At 32.4% G+C, this 13019-nt stretch overlaps 1 long non-coding RNA gene across 1 annotated transcript; it reads left to right on the top strand.

Annotated features, from left to right (window-relative positions):
• Positions 1–1360: 1360 nt before the first annotated feature.
• On the top strand, positions 1361–6653 carry LOC114284789 (uncharacterized). Its single transcript, XR_014336685.1, has 4 exons — positions 1361–1892; positions 2038–2169; positions 4177–4257; positions 6358–6653. It is a non-coding gene; the product is annotated as an uncharacterized LOC114284789 (long non-coding RNA).
• Positions 6654–13019: the final 6366 nt, after the last annotated feature.

Below are 13019 nucleotides of genomic sequence, written 5' to 3' on the forward strand. Positions count from 1 at the left end.
AGCCTAGTTTCCTTTAGGAATCTTCGCGTTAGGAATGGTGTGTTTGGTTTCTTTGAGTATCTTAATGACATGGCACCTTTACCACCTTCCAAGGCAAAAATCAAGGTCATGTCATTGGTTGTAAATGACAAATTCTTCTTACCAATTGTGAATGTTTTGGCTTTTTCATTGTATCATTAGATGATTGCAACTACATCATCATCTGACTTCCTACATTTCCTTGGATCACTATAACAAAAAGTGTCTTTGGAGACGAAAACTAATGACGAAAATAAATTTTGTCACAAAAGACGCACCTTTTAGTGAAGAAAATAATTTTTCGTCTCCAAATGTACCATTTTTAGAGACAAAAATAAAATTTCGTCACCAATCTGCATACATAATAAAAAAAATTAGGTGACGAAATTATTTTTCGTCATTATTTAAATTTTTTTTGTCACTAAAGATTTTCCCGCTAATTTTTCGGATGGTACCAAAATTTTCAAACTTTTGGTGAGGAAAAAATTGGTCACCAATAATAAAATTATTAATGACGAATATATTTTCGTCACAAATAATTTTTAATATTTTAATATTATTTAGTGAGAAAACTATTTTCGTGGCTAATAATTTTATCTTTTAGTGAGGAAATAATTTTGCCACCAAATAAATGGTTTAGTTGCTAAAGGTTTTTAGAGGGAAATGGATATATTGGCGCTTTAGATATATCAGTTCTTCTTCTCACACACAGATTTGACCACCAAACCTCATCCTACATGACCTCACCTCCTCTTTTCTCTTCTTTCACGCCTCACGCCTCTGGCCTCTATGTCTCTTCTCTCTCACGCCTCACGGATCTGCCCTCCTCTACTACAACAAAACTGACTTTTTACGGCACCACATCAATGGCATATAATAAATGCACGCTGTAGTTTCTCACTTTTACGACTTACTTTTTTTGCACGTCGTAAATACTTTTCCAACCATGGCATGTCTATTGCGTAGGCCATAAATGGTAATAACGATAATTTTTTTACGGCTTGCAATTTATGCCGATCGGCTTGCAATTTACGCCGTAAATAATAAAAGTTTTCGCGACGTGCATATGACATGCTGTTAATACATCAATTACACACGACGTACATACGCCAGCCGTGAAAAGTGAATACTTTTCACGGCGTACGTAACACCTTCCATTAAAAGTATTGCATTTTTTATGACTCACACATCGCCTACCATTAAAAGTACTGCTTTTTTATAACGCACAATGCATGTCGTGAATTGTAGGATTTAAAAAAAAAAAAAAAAAGCGCCAATATGAAATTTTGGACACCAATCACCAAAATATATATATATATATATATTAGAAATTTTTTTTTCCAACATAACTATTTTGTGTTCCTCTAATCCGAATAGATTACCAAATAATTTAAAATAAAGTAAAATCACAAGCCCTAGCTCTTCAGCCCACCCAAAAAAACAAAAAAAAAAAAAATCAAAATACTAGGCTTTGGCTTCTAATGAAAACAAACCCAGAGGGTTTCATCAGAAGGGAGAATAGAATGGACTTCCATTTAACTAAGTTAAATTCAAAAGATGGGTTAGAGAGAGAAGCTCTCTAGAATACGTTGTCTTCTAGGGTTTCAATTGCTCATTGATTTCCTGATGTCTGTAGCTATTGTTACCATTGATGATGAAAATTTGGAGGTTTTTACTCAGAATTGTTTGGGCGATCTAGGGCTTGAGAACTGTGCGTGTGAAGCACTGTGTGCGTCTGCGATTAAGACGGTGGAACATTCTGGTTCCCCTTCTAAATAGATGGAAGAAGTCAGAGAGAGATTGAATGTGATGGAAGCAAATATTGCCGGGGTAAATCAGGAGAAGGGTTCGTCTCATCGAAGAAGGGTTACCTGGTACATTGCTTCCTCCTTTCCTTCCTCTTGTCTTTGTTGATTTCTATTAAAGTGATCACTCATTTTTCTTTTGTTTTGCTTTCGATTTCTATTTCGATTTTGATCATCTCTTCTCATCGATTTCGATTTCATCTCTCTATTGCAGATTATCTTTCTTTTTATGGTAAACTGCTGCTGCTGCTTCTCTCTCTCTCTCTCTCTCTCTCTCTCTCTCTCTCTCTCTCTACGAAGCTAGGGTTTCGAAACCACCATGTCAAGAGGTGTTGATTGAACGACGGTAGATTTTTCTGTTTCTTTTGAAATTTTGTTCAGATTTTTCTATCATCATTTGTTCTATTTCATGTATATGTCTAGTGATTTGGGGGGGAAAAAAAAGTTTTGAGAAGTTAAGTTTTAAATTGAAAATTTAGGGTTTTTAATTGGGGGTTTTGATCGAAAAATTATGATTTTGTTGCCATTGCCAATTTTTCAGGTAATTTTGATTTTTACTTCTAATGGCTCCTATTTTACTTTGACCATTCATTTTGTTCCAAGTTTTTTGCTAGGTTTTTGTTGGATAGAAAATTTGTATAGGGTGATTCTCTTCCTCGTCTCTCTGTGATGTTTGCACATGTTTGTATGTATCTAAATATTAACATATACCCAAAATCGTGACTTCATATCAAGATGATTTGTGTTATGTGTATGATGATTGCTTGTCTTTGTTTCTCTTTGTTGTCTTTGGCTGGTTATGTTTGTGTAGGTATCTCTATATATCTCTACTTTGTTTCTATTGTCCCGTAGAGAAGAAAACTATATACATGTTATTTATGCCTTTTAGGTGTTTGATAAAATGCTGAGTGGTTGGATCTTACAACACACACACACACAAAAAAAAAAAAAAAAGGATGGTTTTTTTTTAAAGAAAAAAAATTTGGTTATTTAAAAATAAATTAAAAATTAAAAAACGAATTCTAGAATGTATGCTAAAATGACAATAACATTGGCTACAAGTAGATGTCAATACATTCATAAAGACAACTTAACTTTTAATGTAACACAATTTTACTCCCATGTGATATATATTTCATAGCTCCATCTTGGATGTCCCTAAATTATTCTCCATTTTCAGAAGTCAATGGATAGTTTTACTAAATTTCCCTCAATGTCTTTCTAAAATTACTACTAGTTGGCCAAAGATAATGCCAATCCATGTTAGGGTAAAATTGAAACCTGCAATGTAAACACATTAAATGAACTTCACTCAAACATTGCGCTTATTTCCAATGTATTATAATTTTGGGTTATAGCATGTAAAATTACAAATTTATCTTGTTTCTTTACTTTGATTGTATTAATAAAAAAGCTTGTTTGAACAAAAACTTCTCAAATAGAACTTATGTGAAATTAAGTGTACAAAGAAGAGTGTGTATATATGTTTTATGTATAAAATGTTCCCTTGCTTGATTCTAGGGGTTGTCATGTTGGAAACCCATGCTTCCTTAGATGTCCCTAAATGATTCTCTATTTTAAAAAAAGAAGTGAATAGTATTACTCAATTTCCCTCAATTTCTATTGCTGTAAAATTAGTACAACTTGGCTACTAGAGGTGATGCAAAGCCACTAAATGATAAAATGGAGACCTAAAATTGTGAGAATTCTGTCAATGGTTTTTACTTAAATATTGTGCTTTTTATACTGGACTATACTGGGTATAATTTTTCAAACTACAAATTCGAATTTTTTAAATTAAACTTCTCAAATAGAAGTAAAAAGAAAATAGTTTTCCAAGACTCCCATGACTTCCTTTTCAGTAAACTGCCTCTCCAAGCCAAGTCATCAAGACGAGGCCTTTTATGATTGGTCTCAGCATAAAGCCTCTCATAAAACTGAATCACTTCGCTCTTAATCCCCTCCCTCCTCTCCACCCCATTAATTTCTAAACTTTTACATAGTTTTGTGTCCTATGGGTGTTAGTCAATTTGTGAAAGGACTGAATATTCCTGTCATAAATCCCTTGCCTTCTGCCTCCATCTAATTTCTTCCATATGAACAATGTGTCCCAACTCCATTTTGACTTATTCCCTTCCTACTCATTATTTAAAAACCTATGTCTCAATACCAATACAAAGGGATAGGGAGAAAACTGATATAGTGAATGACTTTCCATGACTGGTATAGTCAAAAATTATAGTGAATGACTAACTTCAAGGTAAAATGTTTTATATATGTTGATTGTCAAAAATTAAGTTTCTTCTTAATAATGTTATCTTTTCTTGTTTTTATTGGTGTTTCAATTGTGTAGGAACAATCACTAGCTAATGTGAATAATATGATGCAAATGAAGACAAAACATCGATGTGGATCAAAATCAATCCTGGTCAAGGTATACAGCTCGGTGCGTTCTACTAATTTATTTTATTGGATTAGTAGGCTGTGTTAGTATATTATGTTTCTATGTTAATTTAGTAGAAATTTCTTAATCAACTAGGGTAGAATAAAAAAAAATTTTGACATTTAAGGGCGAAAGGTCACAGGAAAATAGTGAAATATGCATGTAAAGATCCGAGAAACATCACAAACACCTTGAGACGGAGCAACATAAGTTGTGCAAACGTACGAAAGAAGCGCGTGGCTCCCAATTTGAAAACTACTTTGAAATTTGCACTATTTCAACACGTAGGCATGAAACTAAGTAAAAAAATGAACTTTTCCAACGCGTAAGGTTGAAAATAGGCCATCAGAGGGCTAAATCGTGTAACAGTCACGAGACGGCCCGGGTAACACCTCAAACACCTCGGGAGGGACCAAAGTAAGTTGTGAAAACTTACGGAACTAGTTCGGGACTCCCGGTTCGAAAACTAAGTCCAAAATTGCACTTTTTTACACTTAAGCTTCAAAATAGGCCATTGGAGGGCTAAATCGTGTAATAGCGACGAGACGGCCCGGGTAACACCTCAAACACCTCGGGAGGGATCAATGTGAGTTGTGGAAACTTGCGGAACTAGTGCGGGACTTCCGGTTTGAAAACTAAGTTCAAAAATGCACTTTTTCACACTTAAGCTTGAAAATAGGCCATTGGAGGCCAAAATCGTGCAACAGCCACGAGATGGCCCGAGAAACACCTCAAACACCTCGGGAGGGACCAATGTGAGTTGTGGAAATTTACGGAACTAGCACAGGACTCCCGGTTTGAAAACTAAGTCCAAAAATGCACTTTTTCACACTTAAGCTTGAAAATAGGCATTCGGGGGCCAAAATCGTGCAACAGCCACGAGACGGCCCGGGAAACATCTCAAACACCTTGGGATGGACTAATGTGAGTTGTGGAAACTTACGGAACTCGCATGGGACTCCCGGTTTGAAAATTAAGTTCAAAAATGCATTTTTTCACACTTAAGCTTGAAAATAGGCATTCGGAGGCCAAAATCGTGCAACAGCCACGAGACGGCCCGGGAAGCACCTCAAACACCTCAGGATGAACCAATGTGAGTTGTGAAAACTTACAGAACTAGCACGGGACTCTCGGTTTGAAAACTAAGTCAAAAAATGCACTTTCAGCGACAATTAAGCTTGAAAAATAGGCCATCGGAGGCCAAAATCGTGTGACAGCCACGAGGCGGCCTGAGTAACACCTCAAACACCTCGGGAGGGACTAATGTGAGTTGTGGAAACTTACGGAAGTAGTATGAGATTTCCGGTTTGAAAACTAAGTCCAAAAATGCACTTTTTCACACTTAAGCTTCAAAAATAGGCCATCGGAGGCCAAAATCGTGCAACAGTCATGAGACGGCCCGGGGAACACCTCAAACACCTCGGGATGGACCAATGTGAGTTGTGAAAACTTACGGAACTAGCACGGGACTCCCAGTTTGAAAATTAAGTTCAAAATTGTACTTTTTCACACTTTAAGCTTCAAAATAGGTCACCGGAGGCCAAAATTGTGCAACAGCCATGAGACGGTTCGGGGAACACCTCATACACCTTGGGAGGGACCAATGTGAATTGTGGAAACTAACGGAACTAGCACGGGACTCCCGGTTTGAAAACTAAGTCCAAAAATGTACTTTTTCACACTTAAGCTTCAAAATAGGCCATCGGAGGCCAAAATTGTGCAACAGCCACTAGACGGCCCGGGTAACACCTCAAACACCTCGGGAGGGACCAATGTGAGTTGTGAAAGATTATGGGACTAACATGGGACTCTCGGTTTGAAAACTAAGTCCAAAAATACACTTTTTCACACTTAAGCTTGAAAATAGGTCTTCGGGAGCCAAAATCGCACAACAGCCACGAGAAGGCTCGGGAAACACCTCAAACACCTCGGAAGGGACCAATGTGAGTTGTGAAAACTTACGAAACTAGCACGAGACTCCCGGTTTGAAAACTAATTCAAAAAATGCCTGTTAAATTGTATATTTTATGGATAAGATAATAATTGTGTAACTGGCATTTTTTTTTTTTTTTGTGTTTCATTTTTTTGCAGATTCGAGATTTGATATGGACGTGTTTGGTAATTTGAAGGGCAGATGGGAGCTCATTTTGTGTTTTTGTTCATATTACCTTACATGTATTTTGATTGTGTTGTAAATTTTATATTTTTGTTGATATTACGGGGCATGTTTGGTAATCCGCCTTTGATATTTTATTTTTGTTGATATTAGTAGACATGTTTTTTGTTGGATATTAGGACATGTGTTTGGTAATCTGCATACGGTTGATATTATATTTTTGTGGATATTAGTAGACGTTTTTTGTGAATATTAGGAGACATGTTTATAATTCGTATGCAGTTCATATTGTATTTTTGTGGATAGTGCTAAAATTCGATTGTGATGTTTATGAAAATGAACAGATTTTTGTATTGATTTGTAATAGATATTTTAATGAACAGGTTATTGAAATGCGCATGAAATTGTTACTGAAAAGAAAAAATTTTGGAAGAAAATAGTATTCTCATTTTCAAAATTTTTAATTTTTATTAGTGACGAAATAAAAAATGTCGCTATTAGTTTTCAATAAACATGACATATAATTTTGTTACTAACGATATAGTACGAAACAAATAATTGTCACATTTGCTGTATATTTTGTTGCTAAATTGAAATATTTGGTGACAATGTTTTTTATCATTGAATAATTTTTTTTTTTTTCATTTTAGTGACGAATTTTTGTCACCTTAATCCATATCATTGGTCAGGAACACTTTCGTCACTAAAATATATTTGGTGACGAAATATTTCGTTGCAAAAAATAATTAAAATAAAACATTATTTAGTTTTGGTTATGAAATTGATGTTTTAGAGGACGAAAAATTCAACATTTGGAAACGAAACATTTCGTCACCAAAAATAAAAAAATAGGCGACAAAACTGTTTTTGGTCACTAGGTACTTTTAGTGACGACGTATAGGCCACAAATGTGGTGACAAATTTTTTTCGTCACAGACCACTTTAGTGACGAAATTTTGATGTTTGGAGACAATCAGTCTGTCACCAAAGCTTTTTTTTGTTGTAGTGGATCCATCATTCCCATGGTGAGAGCTTGGATTAAATACCAAAATTGTGTCTTTTGAAGCTCTACAACATGGTTTAAATTGAATTGAAGTGCTTGAAAAAAGGACACGACGGATGACAGGTTTGACCAGTATTGAATGCTGTAATTAGCTCTCCTTTTTTGAAGTTTCACAAGTCTTTTTTCCTTTGAGCTTGAGGCGTTTGGAGTTAATGTCTTCTTTTTGATGCTTGTTGCCTCTTGGACTTGGACTTCTTTTTTTTTGGTGTCAAGTTTGTGGTGTTTTGCAGCTACTGCTACGTTTTGATCTCAGATCATAAGTGGTAGACTCAGAGACTTTATGTTTCTTTTTTGGTGTTTTTGGTATTTTGTTGTTGCTATTGCATTTTGTCATTTTCTAGACAATGAAAACATAAAGATGTCAAAATTAAATTCTAGAGAAAATTACAATTATAAGCACATTAACTAGCTAGAGAAAATAAAAAAATAAAAGCTACATAAATTAAAGTGGTCAGATAAAATTAAACATGCCAGAGAAAATTACATACGGTAGAGAAAATTAAATATGCCAGAGAAAATTACAAATGCCAAAGAAAATTAGACATGGCAGAAAAAATTACACATGCCAGAGAAAATTACACACACGAGAGTGTTAAGTGATTTTAACAAAATAAATCAAACATGGTAGAGAAAATTGCACGCACACAACAAAGTACTAAGTGATTTTTAATCAAAATTTGAATGAATTGAACTTGAATCAAATTTGAAGGAATGAGAGATTGGTGAATATTAAAAATGTAAGGGAGCAGAGAAATTTAAAAACCACAGAGAAATTTTTAATAGAAAATCAATTCCACAAGAGATAAAATCAATTACACAGTAAATTCTACCAAATAAACATGCCAGAAAAAATAAATTCCACATTAAATTAACAAAATAAATAAATTTAGCCACATAAAATACAAAGAAATTTTCAATAATTGAGAAAACTACACATAGAAGTACAAAATAGCCAGAGAAAATCGAAGTAGCCACATAAACAGAAATAAATGGGCGAATAAACATGGCAAAGAAAATTACACATGGTAAAGAAAATCAAACATGTCAGAGAAAATTACTCATCCAAAGAAAATTAGTCATGGCAGACAAAAATAAACATGCCAGAAAAAATTACACGCATGAGAGTGTTAAGTGGTTTTTAACAAAATAAATCAAACATGACAAAGAAAATTATGCATGCTAGAGGAAATACACACACACACACACAAGAGAGTACTAAGTGTTTTTTAACCAAAATTTCTATTCCTAGAGAAATTTTCAATAACTAAGAAAATTAAACATACAAGTACACAACTAGCCAGAGAAAATCTGCAAAGCAACATGAATTAATGTAGTTAGAGAAAATTACACAATAGAGAAATTGAATGAATTGAACTTGAAAGTTACACAAAGAAATACATAGAAATTACACATGGTAGAGAAAATAAGGGAATACACAGAAATAAATGGGGGAATAAACATGCCAGAGATAATTCAAAGAAGAAACATAGATCAAGCAGATGCTAGAGAAATTCAAATGCAAAAGAAATTCAAATTCTAGAGAAAATTATAGACAATCACACAACAAGCTTCAAAAATAAGTTTAAAATGCAGAGAAATAACATTTTTCAAATTTATGTGGCTTTTATTACGAAATTGAAACCCTAATTAATGGAAGGCTAATATAAAATGCAATTAATTGTGTTTCGAGAGAAAACTAGTCGGTTTGTAGAAAAAATTACTTGAGTGAGGATGAAACCCTAATTACGAATTGATATACTCTGAGATGAAGATACACTGTGATGAAGATGAACTGAGATGACAATGAATAGTGAAAATGCATCAGAGAAATTTGTGAGGAAGGAATTGAAAAGATTTTCGTTGAAGATAATGAAATCCTAATGTCGATCGTGAAGATGATTGTGGAATCCTAATGTCGCTCTTTTCTTGCTCGTGAAGATAATTGGATATTAGGATTGGAACTCCGGTCATCGGAATACAATTGAGTTTCTCGGTTGATTGTGAAGGGTATTTAGGTCCATGAAATGAAAAAAAAGCGCACGTGTTTTGGTTGAGGGACTTGAGGCACCATCCATTTTTTTAGTGTCCTTTATCTTCTAAATTGTTATTATTAGGGACCTTAAAAAAAGTTCTCTTTTTATTTTTTATTTTTTTTATAAGGACAGAATGTTAAGAAAATACTATAATTTTTTTTATTTAAATGAGAAATACTTTATTTTTGGAAAAATTATCTGAGTGGTAATTTAAAAGAATTATTACATAGGAGTATGCACAAAAAAAAAAAAAAAAATTATCATTTTAATTATTAATATCAATAAAATTTATCATTAGATCAAGACTAGAATTAACCTGTGGGTAAAAACTAATACTAGTATGTTGCATTACTCTGTCCATGATGTGGTGGATAATCTGCAACAGGTTAGAAGGATCTCGGGGTTGTAGGAGCAGCAACAGCATTCAGGTAGTGTCTGGTGTGTTTAAGGAGTGACCTTGTTTTGGTCTGGCCTTGGCCTTGGTTCTACTGCAGTGTGCTCCTGATGTCTACTGGTATGATAGCCTTGGGTGGTCTTGTTTAGGCTAGCAGTGTGGTTCCGTTATGCTTTTCTTCTATTTGTTTTGTGTTGGTCTTGTGCCTGTGATAGCACATCCTTAAGCTTTTCCTCAATGCCAACCTAGTTGGGATTGGGTTAGGTTGTTGTGTTGTTTTATGCATTTCCCTTCTTTATTAATGTAATTTCATATGTTATGCATGTTGTCGTCATCAATAAAGTTTCCCTTTTTTGCTGACAAAAAATATATATATATACATATTTATCATTAATTTATAATTATTTTCAAATTTTACACTCAGAAATTCATCATTTTCTCAGGCTATTTTATCAAATAAATTGTTAGAGTTGAGTTTAAAAATTATTTATATTTTGTAATTGCTTTTGATTATTGGTCAACATATTTATATAGAAGATAAAATATCTTGTTACTAATCCAAATATTAACTGAAAAATCTTGTCCATCATTTTTTAATTGAGAAACTGTAATCTTGTTACAGCTTTTTTCAAATATTTTTCTTCTTCTTATTAGGAAAGTATACAAAGAAGTGTGCATTTAAGACTATTTGGTGTTATTTTTAGCACTGTCATGGCCGGCTGCATTTAGAGGCGCAAAATATACTTTCTTATTAGGAAAGTATATTTTGTCTGCCTTGAACTCCACCATGTGTCAAGTTCGCCTAAACTCTCCTTAATCATCAAGTATTGAATCTTACTGTTTTGTCAAATGAAAGTTCTAGCCAGCAACACTCTCTACTTTTCACTAGATAAAGTACAAAAAAAAGTACGCTCTTTATTTTACATTACTTTAACTATTGTGTTCTCCGATCACGCTTTTTATTTTAGCTAATCATTTAAACTAACTTAATTAATTTTTAAAATAAAAAAAATACTAATTGTTGATATTTTACTAATATAAATTTGCAATAATAATAAATTTGCCCATACAAATATACAAAACCTATAGAATGAGGAGAAAAAAAATACAAAATACAAAATAAGTTATTCCGTAATTCATCAAACAGAATTGAAAGAACATATAAAATTGCTACACACACACATATATATATAATATAAAATCTCAAATTCAAGACATAAATATACAAAAATCTAAAATATATACATACATAATTGTTTGGAGAGCCCTGGGCTCTTCAATTGTAGCCACCAAAAGAATAGGATGGTAAAATAACTAGCTCAATAACTATCCCATTAGAACACAAAATTAGATTTACATTAACTAAAATACCTAACAAATCTTATTTAACTATCCCCTTAAAGATGCTCCTATAAGGAAGTTCTAGCTTTTCTGCCACAAGTGGACTTGACGTCCGCAAGTGTATCATGCACGTCTCATGTTGGTTCATGGCACCAAACTTGTCTTTGAACAAGGCGCTCGTCCAACTGAGATCTAACTCAATCCAGGCATCACGTGTTAGTGTTATTTATAACTGACCCAATACAATTCACACCAACAAGAGACCCTATTTAAGAAAGGAAGTTTTGAAATGTCTTGTCAGATTACGTATAGTGTTCCAAAACTAATGAGGTTACAAAACATTTTTATAGATGGAATCTACTGACTCACTTTTACTTAGATAGTTAGAGATAAAAACTTACATATTTATATGGGGGATGCATCAATAAATCTCAAATTAATAACTTATGCACTGTTTAGTCTTAAAAGTTTTCTTATAGACTGAAAGGTCCCATTACAATGTTAATATACAATGTTAATAACATCAGAGTCATGTTACAAACATTGGATTTCAAACATCTAATGTTCATCAAATTTCAATAATGTTTGAAAATATAGGATGAAAAACATCTAATGTTCATCAGATTTCAATAAATTTTGAAATTATAAAATGAAACATCAGATCATTTACATCATTCACATCATGTTGATGTAAAAATGAGACTAAATGGAGCATAAGAAAACTTTTAGGACTAAATGGTTCAACGTTTCAAAAATTAGGACTTATGGGTAAATTTTCCTATTTATATATGTTGTAATTTTTCATTTGTTAATAGTAACACATGGTATTTCGAAAGTATCCAGCAATTATTAATAAATTGATGTTGGTTATAAGATAAGCTATAATTTTGATTGTGATTGAAAGTGATCTTTTTTTTAAAATATATATATATATATATAAAGTAATTATATTAAAATAAAATTAAACAATGTACGATCAAGAAAAAGTGGTCTTTGTTAAGACATCTACAGTTCTTGTTGCACATCTTTCTTAATTTAAAATTGAATAAAAATCACTCAAAGTACCATACATTTATTGACCCAAATTTATACCAAAATTAAGTTCTACTTAAATTTTTACTCAAATAAAGGGAAACTCAAATATCTACTTAAATTTCAAGGCTATGTTTTGTCTTTCAATTTTAATTTTGTGCCATTAGTGAATCTTTACTTGAATTTATGTATAAGTTTAAGTTTACCTATTACAACGATTTATATGAAATTAAGCTTTTATCCAATTTCTTTATTTAAAAATAATAAAAATTCGAATAAAAACTTGGAGATCACTTTATGATACAAAAATGTTGAATAAATTATTTACTTTTTTATTTACTTGGATTAGTACACGAATGTGGAAGTTTTCTAATTTTTTGACTTTGTCCAAAATTTTGAAAATAATAAAGTATTTCTTATAGTTTTTACATGATTATATTTGATTTTTTCAATATTTTAAATCAGACAATAGTTGACCTTTTTTTCATCAATAATTAATTTTTCATATATATGAAAAAAAAATATTGTCATATTTTTTTATACTAAATTGTATATTTTTCTTGTTTACCCTTGTGTTTTCACAACATTTGTATTATTTTTTACCCCTTTAATTTTACTGAAAGAAAGATATCGGTGTAATTATACTAAAATTATGAAACTTGTTGTATTTACTTAAAACTTCAAGGAAGTCAGTGTAATTTATTTTTTTTGTTTTGTGGTCTGAGATTTTTATTTATTAATTTATTTTTTTGAGTGAGAATGTTGAACTTGTAA

This window comes from Camellia sinensis, chromosome 1 (assembly GCF_055761805.1).
Source record: "Camellia sinensis isolate YWXY chromosome 1, ASM5576180v1, whole genome shotgun sequence".
Taxonomy (NCBI): Eukaryota; Viridiplantae; Streptophyta; class Magnoliopsida; order Ericales; family Theaceae; genus Camellia; species Camellia sinensis.